Here is a 19,062-nt window from a genome sequence, read left to right as displayed (position 1 = left end):
CAGGCAGTGGTGCTCAGCTCATTAATGGGCACAAGGGGACATTTGGAGTCCCCAGAACAGAGCTCTATGTTGGTCCTGGAGCTGCCAGGGTAGTAGGCTCTAGCCTTGAGAAGAAGAGACTAGAGAGACTGACATTTGATTTCTGCAGAGGCTTTTCTTCCTCTTCCTCCTCTCCCTTTTCCTCTTCCTCTCATCTTTCTCCTCTTCCTTTTCCTCTTCTTCTCCCCCTCCTCCTCCTCTTCCTTATTCTTCTCCTTCTATCAGTCTTTGGGGCTTAAACTCAGTCTGGAGTATTATCCTTGAGCTTTTGTGTTCAAGGCTAGCACTCTACCACTTGAATCACAGCTCCATTTCCAGCCTTTTTTTGATGCTTAATTAGAGATAAGAGTCTCATAGGCTTTCTAATCCAGGCTGGCTTTAGACTGAGATCTTCAGATCTCAGCCTCCTGAGTAGCTAGGATAACAGGTGTGACCCATTGGCACCCAGCTTTACAGTGGCCTTTCCATAGGGCCTACCATCCACTGATTGTAGGAGAGGCTGAGGTCTCTGCCCACTGGCCGCCATGGCCAGCTCTGCAGGGTGCTCTTAGAGCTGCTTCCCAGCCTCCTTCTCAGTACAGTCAAGGCGGGGGTCCAGCTGAGGTCCAACTGGGGCTCAGCCAGTGTTTGGGCTTGCTGAGGCAGAGCATTGGACAACCTGTGATCACCCTGGAGGCCAATCTTCGGAAGACTGAGTTCCACACTAGCGGCATGCTGTTCCTGGCTGTTTTTTCTTTCTTTCTTTTTTTTTTAAATTAAAGGTGAGCCCTTAGTCCCGGGGCAGAACATGGCATGGCTTATGACTTGGGACTTTTCTCCCTGTGGGGGTAAGCACAATGGGGGCAGGGACTGCTCATCTCAAAGCAGCAGCTGCATTCTGGATGTGCTGCCCCCACTTCCCTGAACACACTGGACCTATCTATTCAAGAGGGAAGGGACGGGTCTTGAGGTGGCGTCAAGGCCAGGGAGTAAGGGAATAGGCAGTGATTGCTCCTTGATCTTGAGAAGGCTGGGTCTCCAAGTGTGAGGCCTGGGTTTTGTCAGCACTGGCCCTGACCCACTGACATGGCCTCTCAGCAAGTATGGGCATCCAAAGTACTTAGTGCTGTCAGCTTGACCTTGTCTGTGTCCATTATCTCCCATTTCCACTGCATGTACGTCCTATGCACCCCCACGGAAAAAGGCACAGGCTTCAACCTAATGGCCACTAAAACCATGAGAGGATACATTTCTGTTGTTTTAAGTTTATGGCAATTTGTCACAGGAGCCAGAGCAAAGCAATGCAGGGTATTTATTGAGAAGGCCATTGGTCCAGGGTATGTATGCTGCTTCCTGGCCTCAGGCTTCTCCATCTGCTATGCTTACAGCTAGATAGATCCTGTTCTCTGGACACCTGACTCTACCTTCACAGCAGGTCCAGGGGATGCTTTCCATCTTGCACAGCTCCTTTGGTCATTTCCTGATGGCCCTTCCTATCATATGTTTTGCACTAAAAAAAAAAAAAAATCCAGGGGCTGGGAAGGTGGCTCAGTGGTAGAGCACTTGCCTTGCATGCATGAGGCCCTGGGTTTGATTCCTCAGCACCACATAAGCAAAAAGAAAAAAAGCCAGAGTGGCGCTGTGGCTCAAGTGGTAGAGTGCTAGCCTTGAGCTGAAGAGCTGAAGGACAGCGCCCAGGCCCAGAGTTCAGGCCCCATGACTGGACCCAAAAACAAAACAAAACAAAAATCCATTTTATTTTATTTTCCTCTCTTAAAAAATCCTGCCAGGCGCTGGTGGCTCACACCTATAATCTTAGCTACTCAGGAGGCAAATCTGAGGATCATGGTTCAAAGCCAGTCCAGGCAGGAAAGACCGTGAGACTCCTGTCTCCAATAAACCACCAGAAAACCAGAAGTGGCGCTGTAGCTCAAGTGGTAGAGCGCTCGCCTTGAGCTGAAGAGCTGAGGGACAGTGCCCAAGCCCAGAGTTCAAGCCCCATGACCGACAAAAAAATAACAATAAATTAAAAAAAAATCCTTCATGGTGGGGGGAGTGGGGTGGGGGAAGAGATGGGAAGGGACGGTAGGGGGAAACAAAGGAGGAGGCAACAATGCTTGATAAGAAATGTACTCATTACCTTGCTCATGTAACTGTAACCCCTCTGTATGTATTTTCACAATTAATAAAAAAACCTTCATAGCTATAAAGGGGTTTCATTTTGTGAGTACAGTGCGTCTGATCAGTGTCACCCTTCCACTGCATACTTCATGTTGAAGCCGCATCTTAGCCCTCAAGGACGTACAAAACAGCCCCACAGAAAGACTGGGAGAGGGCTCTGCTTGACTTTCTATGTGTGCCGTTAGTGGGATTTTTTTCTTCAGTCATATGTTTTTGATTTGCCTCACTTTGAAAAAAAAGTTTATCGTCATAGTGGGGGAAAGAGCAAACCCTTCAAAGTCATTTCAGAATGAGAAGAGCAACATAGAATTGCAGTTTTGTGGCTGGATGCCCAGGGGAGCTGCAGACAGCATCTGGAGGCAGGGGAAGTGGGATGGGGGCAGGCGTGGGGGCGGGGGTTGGGCGCTGGTTGTGGGGGTGACGAGAAGCTTCACTAGGAGCAAGAAAGAAGCCCTATCTGTGAAAGCACTTACAGAACAGTTATGAAATTTTACTGATTGTTGGTATTGGACAGATTACCATACACATGCCTTGTACAATGCATATTCATGAAGTATTTCAATGAGTCTCCACAGCAAAATGTTACTCTTACTCCCTTTGGAAACTGGGACTTGAAGAGTATATTGGTTTGTTATTGTTCTATACTAGAAGCTGGATACTTTATTAAAAAAAAAAGGGGGGTAGTTAGCTGGCTCACCTGGTAGCCAGTGTCCAAATAACATAGTGTCCTGGGAAGGGCCCCCTCCTATCTACAGAAAAATGAGCTGGAGAGGCTGGGTACCTGTGGCTCATGTCTGTAATCCTAAACTACTCAGGAGGCTGAGATCTGAGGATCACAATTCCAAGCCAGTCCTGGCAGGAAAGCCTGTGAGACTAATTTCCAATTAGCCAGCAAAAGCCAGAAATGGACCTGGGCACCAGTGGCTCAAGCTTTTAATCCTCAGGAGGTTGAGATGTGAGGATTGTGGTGTGAAGCCAGCCTGGGCAGGAAAGCCATAAGTTTCTTATCTCCAATTAACCACAAAAAAGCTAAAAGTAGAGCTGTGGCTCAAATGGTAAAGAGCTAGCCTTAAGGGGGAAAAAAAAAAGCTCAGTACCTAGGTCCTGAGTTCAAGCCCCAGGACTTCTCCCCAACGCTCCCCCCCCCCCCAAAAAAAAGCCAGAAGTGGAGCTGTGGCTCAAATGCTAGAGTGCCAGCCTTGAGCAAAAAAGCTAAGGGACAGTGCCCAGGCCCCAGTATAGGCATAAAAAAAAAAAAATGTGACAGAGAAACAGAAAAGGAAATGGTCAACGGAGAAGGAGGCAAGTGCAGGGTGACCCATTGTTATGAAAACTAACTCAGTCCAGTGAGATCAGCATCAGTTGCTTCCCCGGGCAGCTCTCCATGAGCTACCACCTCGCACAAAGTCCCTCTTGGAAGTCCCATCACCTCATGATGTATCTTTGTGTGTGGGGGGGACACACTTAAATCACGAGCAAACCAGAGCAAAGAGGTTCATTCATGTATTCTTCAAATATGTATTGAGGCCTTAGTGTGTGCCAAACCCTGCTGGTGGTGAGGAGGATGCTGGCTGGTCTCCGAGCTGGGCCATCTATTCTAGAGCCTGTCTGGGCTATAGCTGGCAAAGTGCTTCAGTATCTTTAGGCCGGGTGGTGCCCACTGTGGGTATCAGAGTTTACAGTTGAGATAGCTCCTCCACTTGTTCCTGAGGGACCCCACCCCCAGGGGGAGGGGGAGTTTTTCACTGTGGCTTGCTGTCCTTGATGTCGGCCTCCCTGGGTTCCCTTGCAGCCCTCCTGGCTCTCTTCTCCATGTGCTTCTCTTCCTCTGTCTGACACCCACATAGTTGGCAGATACTGAGGCCTGATGTGTTCCAGGCGCTGTGCTATATGCGCACATTCTCTTGGAGCACACATCTGTGTGCAGTGAAAGCTGTGATAAGGGTGGGAGAAGGTCAGATGTTACGTAGGGAACATAGAGGGGCTCTTCCCCTTGTCTGAATTTCTGTCTTTGACCAGAACCTTGGTCCAAGCCCTGCAACCCTGCCAGGAATCTTCTGTGATTGTTGTCCTGCTTTCCCTTGGGAGCCCAGCCCCTCTCAAGGACAGTGTGCAGCACCCTCCACACCTTGCCCTGCTTTCCTTTCCTGAGGGGCATACCAGGGGCTAGGGCAGTTCTTTAGGTACTCCTGGGTGAGGAGCGGAGTAGCTCCAACTCTCACACCACAGCAGGATCCAGCTTTGGCCCTGGTCTCTTTCAGGGCAGTTAATCTGTTTACCAAGGACAGTTTGCTTGTTGTTGTTGTTTTTTATGTAGCCAGAGAATCCTGCTAACCTATAGCCCCTCAGTCCTGGTCAGTCCAGGCTAGTAGTTACCTCATCTGGATAGCAAGTTTGGGAAGAGGATAATTTTCCCTCTGGGAGGCCAGATTATCTGGGATGGAGGTATCTATGGTGGGGTATTTGACTCCCAGGGCCCATGGCTCCTGGGCTGGTGGCAGCTACCTTGGAGGGAGCTTCAAGGGTGGCTGGTCAGTAGATGGCGCTGTGGGCAAAGGACAATTTGCTCTCCAGACTCCCAGGAGGAAGTAATGGGGAAACAGAGGACAGGCATGAGGAGGTGAGTGAAAGGGAGAGGTGAGATCAGGAAAAAAAGAAGTGACAGCAGGGGAGAGGAGACAGGGAGGGAGCACAGGCCCAAGTCCAGTGGGTCCATAGCCATACCCTGGGAGCCAGATTTGTAAGCCCAAGGGAAGATAAAGTCAGAGCATGTGTGAGGTGGCAGGAGAACCCTGGGTGCTGGCCTGCCACCCAGATTGTGTGCTGGAGGCTGCAGGTGTATGTGTTGTATGTTGCATGTGCATGGATATGGGTGTATATCTGCCTCACTCCTGCAGCTAGGGAATTCAGGCTGGGGTGTGAACTAAGAGCTCTATGGATCCCTGCTCCCCTCTGACTTACGAACCTGCTCCCAGGGCATAGCCATGGATCCATTGGGCTCTGAGGCAGTGCTTGGGACCAGAAGACACCCTTCCCTGCCAGGCACATCTTGGATTGTGTGGGTGCTGACCTGAACTGGGCTGGCTGGCATAGGCTATGTCAGCCAAAGACTTTTTCTCTGAGTGAAGCCAGCTGGCTCACTAGGCCCGACTGAGACCTTGGCTCTGAGGGGACAGTGTTTTCTAGCCACTTGTCCTTTCTGACCAATGCCCCCTGAGGCACCATGGTACCCCTCTCCAGCCCCAAACCTCTAGCTCTGATCATGCTATGCTCAAAGCTGGATCACTCAGAACTAATGGCAAGTCTAGCCTTAGACCATGGCCAGAGAAAGTCACTTCTGGTCAAGAGAGACCCAGGCTGCTCCTCTTGGCCCTTGATGTTGGCTCAGGTGCAAAGATCTCCCAGGGCAGATGAGCCAGAGCCAGGCAGCAAAAGTGTGTTTTTAGCTGGAAACAGCCCGGCTTGCCACCCCATGACCCCTCCCACCTGAAAACGAGCCAGTGCCGGCCGTCAGCACCAGGGCTAACTTTAGCATTGTCGTGTCCCAATAATGGAAGGATGAAGTATGATGACAAGGTGTCTCAAACTGGGTCAGCACACAGCTTTTTTTTTTGGCCAGGATGGCTCATAGTGACATAGTCAAGGACAAAAGGAAGTGAGGGAGAGAGCTCTCTCCTCCCTCTAAGCCAGGCAAACCTTAGGGAGCTGGTGTTAGTCTGCCTCCTCCTGCCTCCAGGTCCCTGATGGTTTAAACCTGCACTTGCAACATCTTGGGGGAAGTGCATGTTGGGTGGAATAGATTCAAGTATGTCTTCCCTTCTGACTATTTTCGATTCTGGCTGGCATAGGTAGCTACCCCCTACAAGAGCATGTGTGGAGTCAGGGGAACTGGAGTCGCTTGGATGTGTGTAGATGATCTCTTGGGATCCTTCCTGTGCATAAGGAGCAAGGGAGAGGAAATAGGGGGGTCAGGGGAGTTTTGGTTTTGTTTTGTTTCTCTGTGCCTGTACTAGGGCTTGAAATCAGCACCTGAACACTATCCCTGAACATTTGTGCTCCAGGCTAGCGCTCTACTACTTTAAGCCACAGCTTCACTTCTGGCTTTTTGGTAGTTAATTGGAGATAAGAATCTCACAGACTTTGCAGCCCAGTCTGGCTTTGAACCACAATCCTCAGATCTCAGCCTCCTGAATAGCTAGGATTACCAGTGTGAGCCATCGGCACCAGGTGAGGGCCTTTTTTTTTTTTTTAATCCTCTGTATTCCCAGCAGACCTTGACCTTTCCCTCCATCCTTCTCTTCCTATCTCCCTTCTCTCTCCTTTTCCTTTCTTCCCTTATTGAATTCAAGGCCTCACGCATGCTAAGCAAGCCATTGAGCTACATCTCTGCTTTTGAGCTTCTATAGATCCTGGTCACCTTCAGTTTAGGTGTCCTGGTTTGAAAACTACTTTCATGACCCAGGTCTGCATTTCTTGTGACATCTCCCAGAACTCTAGCTACCTGATTCACTCCCATTCTGCATGTGCCTCCATGTCTTTGCAGATTCTGTTCCCTTTTCCTAGAGAGGCTTCTACTGCCCTACCTGAGAGCTGCTTGCCCCTCCTTCAGCTAGGCTTCCCTGAGCCCTGGTTTTTGGCTGAGCCCTTACACTGCCTACCCGTGCTTCTGGGCACTCCTCCTGGCAAATGTATGTTTACTTCCTCCCAGTCTGAGAGCTCCTGGAAGCTAAGGGAAGGATCAGAACCACTCATAGATGCCCTGAGCTGGGCCCTGTGTCAGAAGGGAGGACTGGGTAAAGGTGCCTCTTTCCTGGAGGAGGAGCATAACATGGCTCCAGGGAGTGGTGGTGCTGGGCCTGGTCAGCCCCTGCTGTGCTGGGATCACACATTTCTGCCTTTCTGGAGAGCTCCTCTAGCTGTAAAGGGAGATGTTTGGAGTTAAGGAGGGATACCCACCAGAGTCTTGACAGAGCCTGACCTTCTGTGTTCTTTCTTATCCCAGTTCGGTGTTCTTTTCTTTTTTTTTTTTTCCGGTCGTGGGGCCTGAACTCTGGGCCTGGGCGCTGTCCCTCAGCTCTTCAGCTCAAGGCTAGCGCTCTACCACTTGAGCCACAGCGCCACTTCCGGCTTTTTTTTTCTCTGCTTATGTGGTACTGAGGAATCGAACCCAGGGCCTCACGCATGCAAGGCAAGCGGTCTACCACTGAGCCACCTTCCCAGCCCGCAGTTTCGGTTTTCTTGTAGTCAACACATAATAACTGTACATATTTATTCGGTAGAGTATGATAATTTGATACAATATATTCTGTTTGTCAGAGTAATGAATGATTCTATCTCCTTATATACTCATCATTGCTTGTGTTGGGAGTCTTCCAACTCCTCCCTTCTAGTTCCTGAGAAAATGTGCAATAAACAGTTATGGATTATAGTTACTTTCTTATGCTGTAGAGCACCAGAACCTAGTGCTTCTCCCTGTGTGTGTGGGTTTGTTTTTTTTTTTGTCAGTGGTGGGGCTGGAACTCAGGATCTGGGTGCTGTCCCTGAGCTCTTTTGCTCAAGGCAAGCATTCCACCACTTCAAGCCACAGTGCCACTTCTGGTTTTCTGGTGGTTAATTAGAGATAAGAGTCTCATTGACTTTCCTGCTTTGAACTTCAATTCTCAGATCTCAGCCACCTGAGTAGATAGGATTACAGGCATGAACCACCAGGCCCAGCTCCTAACTGTTTTGGTAGTTGCTTTTTCTCCTCTCCCCTCTTCCTACCTTCTCCTCTCTCCTTCTCCACCTCCAGTCATCTTTATTCTGCTTTCTATTCCTATGACAGAAATTCTGTCAGGTGAGTGCCTTTCTGTGCCTGGCTTCTTTCACCAGTTCTAACCATTCTCCCATAAGTGATAGGATTTCATTCATTTTTTAATGGCCGAATAATATCCCATAGTTTATATGTCACATCTTTATCCAATTGAGCTGAATCCCTATCTTAGCTGTTGTTCATAGTGCAGGTGTCTCTTTGACCTACTGATTTCATTTCCTTTGTCTGTGTACACAGTAGTGCAATTACTGAATTATACAGTAGGTCTATCTTTAATTTTTAGCTTCTTGAGGAACTTCTACTGTTTGTCATGGCAGTACTAGTTTATTTTCTGATCCTGGCCTACTGTGGAAGCCAATTTTGATTCTACAGGAGAATTTCAAGGAGGGGATTAAAAAAATATTGGCTTATGTTAGTCATGATTTCATTCTTACATCACCATACAAGTCAACACTGTATTCCTATCAGTTTTATCCCCAGCCAGGCTGTCCTAGTTATGATGTGTCCAGGGCGGGAGTCTGGGCCACCAGCCTTCTCTTCCCCCAAGGCTTCCTTCCCGTAGAAGGGGAAGATGTTAAGATGTGGTGCTTTTCTTCTGGGAAAGGTGATGAGAAGTTGCTGTGTGTGTGTGGCTGTGTATAGCTGTATTTGCTGTCTGTCGCTTGTCAGGTAGGTGAGGCTACCTGGGAAGCTGGATGCCAGCAAGGGGACTGGTTGAACTCAGTGGGCCTTTCTTGTTCCTGGGCATCATCCCCTCTGCCTTTGAGGGTGGGATGGCGGGGGGGGGAGGGAATCCAGCCTGTGGTAAAGGGGCTAAGCAGCCATATGAACAGGGGCAGAAGACAGTGGCTTCCCCAGTGCTCTGTGATGAATAGCTCTGCCCTGATAGTCACAGTATGTCATTGTTATGATTCTCTGCTAACTATGTTCTTGTTATGATCAGAGCCAGTTCCACTTGACTGCCCCCAGAGGGGTCCACCCCAAGTTTTACAGAAATGGCCACTGTGGATCAGAGAAGTTACTCCATTTGCCTGGATCACACAGCTGTGAGTGCAGAGCTGGGCCTAGCAGTTGGGCTTCTGATCTCTGAGCTTCCCCCTCTCACCTGCCCTCTACATACTCCCACGAGAGCATGCTCATGCACAAATGCACACCTGCACTACCTAGGGCATGAGTGTGTTACGTTCTCCCACGTGGCTGCATGGCCTGCCCTGGATGCCAGGCCCTGCTGGCAGAAAGATCATGCAAGCACTAGCTGCCAGTTTCCCCATCCCATTCCCCTCTGGAGCTTGATGTCTGCATGTGCCCCACAATAGCTTTCCAACAGTCTGACTTCCAGGCCAGTATGCACTTGCCTGTGTCAATATTTTGACCGCACGTGAGACTTCCTGTGGGAAGTGGCTCACGTGGGCTGTCCACGTGAGGCAGCCACATGGAAGGGGTGTCTTTATGTCCTTCAGGCTTCCGAGTCCTTCCTAGTCATCCTCAGGAGCTTGATGCAGTTGTAGGTCTTCTTCCCATCCCTCCGTTGGCTTTTGGGCACACACAGGTCTGTCCTGCGGATGGGCCTCTGAGCAGAGGGCCCCAGGCAGGATTCCTGGCTTCTCCTCTGCATGAGGGTTTGGGAACAGCAGTTCCCCACAAAGGTGGCGGAGGCTGGGGTGAGGTCTGTGCCTGGAGCCAGATCAGCAGCTTCTACACTAGTCTGTTGCCTCTTCTCACATCAACCTAGCTGTCTGGCTCCGGCTGTGGATCTCACCTGTGTGGTTCTTCTGAGGAGCCTGCCCAGGCCTCTATAGAGAGGACTTAGACCAAACAGCAGGCCAGCCATCCAGCCCCGGACCTTGCCTGTCTGTGTTTCACTTCCAGCTTCTTCTGGGCTTAGTTAGCTAGGCTGCTCCTGCTAGGGGTATGATGAAGGTTGGGCATGAAATGTTTCTTTAGGTGAGTGCCTGTGGCCCATGCCTATAATCCTAGCTACACAGGAGACCGAGATCTGAGGGTCATGGTTCAAAGCCAGCTGGGGTGGCAAAGACCCTGAGACTTAGGTCCAATTAATCAACAGAAGGCCAGAAGTGGAGCTGTGGCTCAAGTGGTAGAATGCCAGCCTTGAACAAAACAAAACAACAATTAAGATACAGCACTCAGGCCCTGAGTTCAAACCCCAGTAATGGCACAGAAAAAAAAGGAAAGGAAAGACATGCCATTTGAACAGTACTCAGGGTAGTACCATGCACAAGGGTGAGCGTTGCATGGCTGTTGTCCCCAGAGTCCACCCCATGGGTGCCAAGTAAACATGTGGTGACATGGGTCCTGCTGATGCTGTGAGGCCTCTGTGGGTAAGTAGGATCTGACTTAAAGAGAAAGGAGAAGAGGGGGTCAACAGGCTCCCTGTATCTGGTTACTGAGTCCTTTACTTTGTACCATGCCCGGCCTGGACTCAGGGTTGGCCAAAGGCAGTGAAGGGCTATATGCAGGGAAGGGGTGGAGTTGGAAAGGGATGACAGGGTGAGACTGGCACTGCCTTGCACCTGGCATTGGGCAGGGTGGCCGAGTGTGGGCATGTTGGTATTCTGGAGATCCCTCAGCCAATCACTTCATTGCTTCTTGGCACTGCCAGGCTTTTCCTCAGATGCTGTCTGGTTAACAGCTGACGTTTGTAGGATTTAGCTCTGAGCTCCCCCCACCAATCTGGGCTCTGTACCCTTCTTCTCCCGGTCTTTCTCTTACAATACCCTGGGCTCCATGTGGTAGCTAGTAACGATGTGGGTTTGCACCAGCCAATCTCAGTCCAGTCTGCACTGCTGATTTACTGTGGGGCTTGGGGCAAGTTAATGTCTTTCTCTGTGCCTCAGTTTCTTCCCCAGACAATTGCCACTTTTGTTAGAGCTTGCTAAATAAGCTGTGATCTGAACCATGCCTCTAGCTTTGTTTTACTTTAGTTATTTTTTTCAGATAAAGTCTCTCTCTCTCTCTCTGTCTCTCTCTCTCTCTCTCTGTCTCTCTCTCTTTCTCTCTCTTTGCTTGACAATGGCCTCTGACCTCAATCATCACAATCTTCATCTCCTAAGTAGCTGAGATTACAGGTGTGTGCCACCATTCTGGGCACCCACCTTGGTTTTTGTTTGGTGATGGATTCAGATTGTGTATATACCAAGGGCAGGACCTAGGTCCTGGCCCACAGCTGGGGATGGCATGGGTGGGGTCAGTTACTATGCTGGTGCCTGCCTTCCACATAGGCCCACATAGCCCAGGGCTCATCTGTGAACCTTCTACCCCTGCCTCCCCTGGACTCAACCATTTCCTCTCATATGCTGGAAGGTTTCCGGTCTGCCTTTATCAGGAGCTAACTAGCCCATGGCCAGGTCAGGTGCAGAAGCTGCTGGACAAGAAACACAGCTCAACCACAGTCTCCTAGGAAACTGGCCAGGTAAGGCCACATCTCGGCCACGCGGAGCTCCAAGGGTCTGAGCTGCCTGGAGGAGAATATAACTGCTGTGATGACCCCAGAGGGTCAGAGTTGCCTGGTGGAGAGCACTGGACAGGGAGTCTGCAGTTGGCTCCAGCCCCAATCACAGTTCTGGCTGGCTGGGAGCAGCCAGCTCACCCCCTTAGCCTCTCTCCCTGTCTCTTGACTGGAGGGGTAGCTACATGGGAGCTCATACCCTCAGGCTTCTGTGGCTACACTGTGCTTAGGTTTACCTGGAAGTTGTGCCCCTACAGTGACCAGCATCTCCCAGTGCTTACCCATCCCAGCCCCTTTGTCCCCCCACATGCCTACCTGATTCCTCTTCATCCACCAGATCAATCTTCATCCTAACCCCACCCTCCTCTGAACAATTGCAGCATCTCACTCCCAGCGAGGACACCCCCATCCCTCTGTGCATGCCAGGACCTTTCCTCAGCATTGGCCTTAGATAGGCTGTCTCTGTTCAGTCCTGGTGCTGCCTACCCTCAGCCTCAGTTTCTTCTTCTGAGAAACAGGCACAAAGATGTTGACCTGGAGGCAGGGCCTACACACATAGTTCCCACTCAGGCTATCCCTAATAGTTCCGGTCCTGCCAGGAGGGTGTAGAGGGGGCAGCCTGGCCTGAACCATGTGCTAGCTGTGGCACTAGGTGGGTCATGAGGCCTCTGGAGTGTGTGATAATGGCTGCCTGCTTTACTGAGGCTGTGAGGACACAGGGTGAAGTGAGCGAACAGGAGCTGCCTTCAGTCTCAGGAAGAAGGTCTCTACAGCCATAATAGGGATTCACAGGATAGCTGGGCAAGTCAAGACACATTTGGAAATAGCAGAGGACCTCTGATGGACAGCTTTCTTGGTGGGCACCCAAGCCCCAGGCACACAAAAGAGAGGCTCATCATCCTGTCATACATAAAGGACCAGAGACCTTTGTGGGGCAGGAAGTCAGCCTTTTGCTCAGCTGGGCTTTGGTCAGGGTCTCCTCCTGCTCCTCTGATGGTTCTGCATGCATCAGGAAGCCAACTGAGGTGCCACTCACCCACTTGAGGCTCTGGTGCCTGGCCCAGCCCACCAAACACTGTGCTGCCCTGGACCCATCCCCAAACCTCAGTCCTACTGAGATTTGCTTTGGTGCTTTGTTTTGCTTGTGAGACAAGATTCTCTCACCTCAGCCTCCTGAGTAGCTGACACTGTAGATATGCCCTACCATGGCTGGCCTTTTGCTTTAGATCTTTACTCATTCAGCAGCCATTTCCCCGGTGTTTGCCTGGGGACAGCACTGTTGTGATGGGAGCTACTAGCGTTAGAGATGCCCAAGGAGCCTGTGTTGCAGTCTGCTGACCCGTCCCCGTTGGCTTCCCCTGCCTGAGTGTCCATGGCTACCTTGGTCCCTACCCTGCATGCCCTGCAGGGCTCTTTGTGCACCAGCATTTTCTGCTTCTCTTCTTCCTTTGTTTACTGTCAGCTCCTCATCTCCTTTTAATAAAGAAGCTAGGGACCAGGAAACAAAGACTACCAAGTGTAGTTCAGGGTGATTAAGTGGGCTTGTGCTTCATGCAGCAGAATCCCAGGAGGAAAGGTGGCTAGTGCTGGATATGTCTCAGGTGGGGCACAGTGGGCAGGTAATAAGGGTCAGCTGCAGGCTGTGCAGAGGCCAGGAGGGGCTGTGGGGAGGGCAAGGGCTCTGAGAGAAGCATGGCTGGAGGGAGGTGGAGGAAGACCCAGTAATGCCTCTGGCAGGGTTCTGAGATCTGCCAGGACTGAGGGATTCCTGGCTGTCTCCCTCTGTCTTGCTCTTAGGTAAAGATGAGAGCCCGCTGTGCAGGTCAGCACTATGAGTCTGTGTGTCTGCAAATGTATCCGAGGCTCCCATTAACAGCATCACCCCTGGTCCCCAGAGAATCTTTTTAGCAATAAAAGGCCTTTTATCTTCTCAGTTCCTGCTGCTTTGAGAGGAGGGAGGAGAGGCTTCAGGGTCTGTGTGTGTGTGTGTGTGTGTGTATGTGTGTGTGTGTGTGTGTGTTTAGAGGCCCACAGGACCCACTTCAAGGAAGTGATTTTCTAGTGGCTCTGGGCCCTTCTCTCAAGCAGTGGGACTCCTGGCAAGTTACCCCAAATTAGTGCCTTGAGGATCAGAAGGATCAGGAGTTTTTAGTAAACTTAGGGTCTGGGTAGAGCTCTCTTACCTGCCTCTGAGCTCCTTAGTCATTTTCTTACCCTGTGCTGAGGTCTAAGCCCCGCCTGCCTCTGCCTTTGGCATGCGTGGATCCTGCTTGTGTCTCGCTTTCTCTTGGTGAGGGAGTGGTGTTAGTTAGGCTCATTGCTGAGCTTGGGCGCCTGATACTTCTAAAGCTCAGGAACTGTTTGCCTAATACCACATGGAATTGGTCCTCTTTTTTTTTTTTGGTTGTTGTTGCAGGACTTGAACTCAAGGCCTAGGTGCTGTCCCTGAGCTTTTTTTTTTTTTTTTTGCTTGAGGCTAGCACTTTACCAATTTGAGACACAGCACTACTTCAGGTTTTCTGGTGGTAAATTGGAGTTAAGAGTCTCACAGAGTTTCCTGCCAGGGCTGGCTTCAAACCATGATCTCAGATTTCAGCCTCCTGAATCGCTGTGGTTATAGGCGTGAGCTACTGGCACCCAGCTAGTCCTCTTTTGTATTAATAACAACTGACTGGGTCCCATGAGAGCTTCTGAGGGCATGGCTCCAATGACCTAAGTACCTTCCAATAGGTCCCTCCTCTTACAGGTCTACTACCTCTCACATCACCACTCTGGGCCCTAAGCTGGCAGCCTTTGAACCCTTGGGGACACATCATGCCCAAACAATAGTGCACATCACCTGTAGAGAACCAGGTCTTCAGCACCCACAACTCCTGGGCAAAATGAGGAATGGGGTCAGTCTACCACCTGTTGACCTTCCACCCAGAGAACATGAGGTAACAAAACATACCTGACTTCAGCCAGAGAGCACATACTCCTTTCCTTACCTGCTCTGTTGGGGCTCCTAGGACATGATGATATCAGTGGTCAGTGTGCACAGTTAAAAGCTGGGTGGGCTTTCAAAGATACCCAGAACACTGAGTAGAGTCCCAAGGGCCAAAGGAGAGAGAGGTTCAGATTCAAACCCCTGGCCCTGGAGCTGCCCAGTCCAGGCCTGGCCAAACAGGCCACTACCCTTCCCTCTTTGGTGATGCAGGCCTAAAAGGTGGCAGTTCTAGAAAGTTCATCCCCATATTTTAGAAGAAAGAATTCCAGGAGGAGAGCATCTGTCCAGGGTTACCCCAGCAGCAAGAGGTAAGATACCCCCAGGGTCTTTGTTAGTGCCAGACTTCTCTGGGTGGGTAGGCATTCCTACATGTCTACAGCCAAGCCCAGGGTGCTGTTCTCTGAGCCAGGATGGCCACCTGGGGGCACCTCCTTGCTGCCTGCCAGGTAACAGGTAAAAGAGGTGACTGGATTTTAGGTAGGGGTGGGGGTGCATGTCTGAAAGTTGGAGCTCTGACCTTGACCTTGTTCTTTGTCCCTGTGTCTGACTTTATGGCCTGGATTTCAAGAGGTAGTGCTATTAGCCTCTTCCCATGGTACTGGGTCTGCAAAGGATACCATGTTTGGGGACATTAAAGCCTTTCAAATCCCCCACCCACCAGGTGCCCTCCCACCTGGGTGAAAGCTGTGTGGTCCTGGTATATAAGAAGGAGGTTTCTAGCCCCAGTCTGAAGGCCTCCACTGAATCCCCAGCCCACCTCTGTAGGTGACCCACACCCAGGGATCCTGGAGGGGAGTGAAGGGGAACAGGGCAGAGGGAGCAGCATGTTCAGAAGACAATGTCCCTGAGTGAGGATTTACACCTCTTCCACTGGGGAGCTTGCAAAGTCAGGTGTGAGATGCTAATTTTAGACCTCAGGTGTCCCTCTCCAGATGGCAGCAGGATAATTAAAAAGAAAGAAGAATGACAGCATGGCCTTGACCTCTGGCGATTATAGGTAGAGCACCTTTCCATGTGAGAAAGGACACATTGTCCAGTGGGGCCACCATGTTTGTATTTTGTCCCTGGGGGCCTCCAGAGCATAGTGGCCCTGAGACAAGGCATGATTCCATCACCACCCAAGTTTGTCTAAGGTCCCTACAGATGAGGTATGTTTTACTCATAGGGGCTGTCTCCCCATGGGGCAGAACACAGAGATGGAGGATTAGAGAGGGACTGTGGTAGCTGTTTGGGTCACAAGTAAATGAGAGCACTGCTTATCTAGGACCTTCAGGAGTGATGTTTTGTACCAGACAATTTTCCAGCTTTTAGTGAAACGTCCAGTGTCCCACATTATTTTGTTTTGTTTTCTAGTTTAGTCTTTCAAAGTCATGCATAGGTTCCCTGACCTCCTCAATCCAGCCACATCATGATGATGTGGGGGTCACCAGCAGCAGATCCATCAGGACCACTGGGACTCAGGCCCTGGCACCTGCATGAGTAACCCTGATGTCAATTCCTTGAGCCTTGTGTGTGTTCTGTGATTCTGACCTGCCATCAGCCACCATGTCTCGATGCTCACAGGGCCCAGTGCCTACCCATCCTCTCTCCTTTCCTGCTGCTGCGTGTCATATTTGGGACATCCATGTGGTTAGTAGAACCTAGTGTAAAGTGAAATCACAGATAGATGGAACAAGACAAATTCTCCTGCATCTCATTTATGACCTTTGGTGGGGCTAAGAGCATGGAGACCATAGCCCATGTTGGCCACACTTAGCTAATGGACACCTGCCACCCTCTGTAGCCACCTGCCTGTCACCAGCAGGGACAGAGTTGTTGGTTTCTAGTTATTCCTTCAGTAACTACAATTTAAAAAAATTTTTTTTTGGTCAGTCATGGGGCTTGAACTCAGAGCTTGGGCACTGTCCCTGAACTCTTTCACTCAAGGCTAGTGTTCTACCACTTTGAACCAAAGCACCACTTCCAGTTTCCTGGAAATGGTTAATTGGAGATAGGAGTCTCATGGATTTTCCTGCCTGGGCTGGCTAAAAACCCGCAATCTTCAGATCTCAGCCTCCTGAATAGCTAGGACTACAGGCATGAGCCACCAGTGCCCGGCTTAAAAATTTTTCAATAGGTGATATATGGGTGTGATGAAGATTCGACAGTACTACAAAGTGCACAGTGACCATGTCACAACAACTGACATTTACTAGTGTTTCCTAAGTGCTAGATCATGTTCTGATTTGGCCTTGAAGGTATGCCAAGCAAGGGCCCTTAGTGTATATGGAGATTTTTCTACATTGACATCTGCAGATCTTCATTTCATGGTTATGTAGCACTCTACCATGTCTATTCTGTAACTCAGCCTGCTAAAAAAAAACAAAAAAACAAAAAAACAAAAAACCAGCTGAAGTAGCCACCTTATGCTATTCCTTTGCCATGTGTACATTCTATGCAGGGTCTCCCTTTAGACCTGGAACTTCTAATACTGTGACAATGACAGAATAGGGAAGGGACTGTGTTCCTGACGGACTAAGACCCTGTGACCTGAAGCAGGCTGTCCCAGCATGGTTTGTGAATGTGATGCACGCGCCGGAGTACAGGGGCTCCACATTCTGTTCTAGCTTTGCACCTGCAATGCTTAAACCTGACTAGTTCATCCCCAGAGACCCTGAGCTGCAGTGGCCTGGAACAGGCAAAGAGCATGCTGTTCTCCTGCCCCTCCCTCAGGCGCCAGAGCCTGAACGCCCCCGTCCTCTGAGGGTCACAGGAATGTTCTGGTGGGGGAGGAGACAAGGTGCACAGAACACAGTATTTGGAAGCCAGGCTGTACCCAGCAAGGAGACAACGTCCCTGTGCCCAGCGTGCTGTCCTCTTGCTGTTTTCAGGACAGTGACACCACACTGTGAAAAGTGGGTGGGATGATCAGATTTCTTTGAGCAGGCTGTCCTTTCTGTTCCTCCATTACCCCCACCCCCCGCTTTGCACAGTCTCTGAGGAGTCTCTGGGGAGCCTCTGAGAAACTGTGAGCAGGTATAGACAAGCAGGCATTGGGTGGCATGGCTAGATGGGGTTGCATCTCCCATCTGTTGGCCTAGAAGACTGAGAAACTTCCACATCCAACAGAAGAGCATTGCTTTTGCTCCTAGGATGGATGTATTGTCACTGCTGTGGTCCATGATAAACAGCCTGTGGATATGTGAGGCACTACCTGTAAGGAGCTGGGTAGAGGCCTATAAGGCCCCTGTGTGTCTCTTTCCAGCTCTTCAGGAAATTGCAAAGTATTCAAAAATAAAAAGGCGCTAGGCATTAGTGGCTCAGACCTGTAATTCTAGCTACTCAGGAGGCTGAGATTTGAGGATCACAGTTCAAAGTCAGCCTAGACAAGAAAGTCTGTGAGACTTTTATCTCCAATAAACCACCAGAAAACTGGAAGTGACACTGTGGCTCAAGTGGTAGAGTGCTAGCCTTGAGCAGAAAAGCTGAGGGACAGTGCCCAGGCCCAGAGTTCATTCAAGCCCCATGATGGACAATTTTTTTTTAAAGGCTTTTTTTTTTTTAATGTTGTTGTTGGTCATAGGGCCTGGGCACTGTCCCTGAGCTCTTTTTGCTCAAGGCTAGCACTCTGCCATTTGAGCCACAGTGCCACTTCTGGTTTTCTTGTGGTAAACTGGAGATAAGAGTCTCACAGACTTTCTTGCCTGGGCTGGCTTTGAACCACAATCCTCAGATTCCAGCCTCCTGAGTAGCTAAGATTACAAATGTGAGCCTCCAGTGACCAGCGAGGCTGTTTTTAAAATGTGACAGGCCATCTGCTTATTGCTGCAGAGGGTCAACCTCAAGATATAGCTAGAGTTTGCTAGAGAAGGCTGGCCTGCTTAGAGGGCTACTGGTGTCAAATACACAGCACTTAGGCATCTATTAGGTCAGGTTTTCCTTAGCCTGTTGTTCAATGCTGTACCCATTGTAAATCTGGAGGGACTCTGCTTCAGCATCCTTACTCCTTGAGCCAGATGGGATAGGCACCCCTCTAGCGCAAAGCCTCTGTAATCCTTACTACTTGGATCCCAGGTATGGCTCTTGACTGCCACGCTGCCCACACACACTTGACCCTTCCCTGTGGATGGAAGGCAGCATAGTGTGGCCCAGCTGGCCCAGCACAGGACACCCAGAGCTCTAGACTTGGCCAGGTTTAGCCATACACAGCTTAGCCAGCTCCTTGGCTCCATTTCCTATCCTGCTTTGTCTGAGCCATGAGGAGAATGGAGATGATTGTGGCCTAGTACGAGGATTGGGGACATGGTGACCCCAGATTTCAGACGTGAGATATGGTAAAATGTAGATTTTTCTGTTCTATCTTGTCACATCTCTCTTAAATACAAAGTCTGAGCTTATTCTCCGCCCCCTCCTCTTCTCCCCTGCTTCAGCTGCCCATGCTCTGGGGAGCAGAAACATGGGGAAGAGAACAGGGTGACATGACAGCTAGATTGGAGCAGCTGGCAGAGCCCTCATGTCTGTGTTCTGTGTGACATCCGCTGTTCACTCCTCAGGCCTTGGCCTGAGCATCAGCCTCCCTGTTTGTCCCTACTCCAAGTTACCTTTCTCTCCTTCTTGGGC

The 19,062-nt window shown here is 50.2% G+C and overlaps 1 protein-coding gene across 2 annotated transcripts in view; it reads left to right on the top strand.

Annotated features, from left to right (window-relative positions):
- Positions 1-19,062, top strand: part of Pemt (phosphatidylethanolamine N-methyltransferase) — a 72,847-nt gene that overhangs the window by 14,320 nt on the left and 39,465 nt on the right. The window lies entirely within an intron of this gene.

This window comes from Dipodomys spectabilis, unplaced genomic scaffold, assembly GCF_019054845.1.
Source record: "Dipodomys spectabilis isolate Male_0828 unplaced genomic scaffold, ASM1905484v1 ptg000018l, whole genome shotgun sequence".
Taxonomy (NCBI): domain Eukaryota; kingdom Metazoa; phylum Chordata; class Mammalia; order Rodentia; family Heteromyidae; genus Dipodomys; species Dipodomys spectabilis.
Note: the sequence above shows the minus strand (reverse complement) of the source record. Positions and strands in the feature narration are given on the sequence as shown.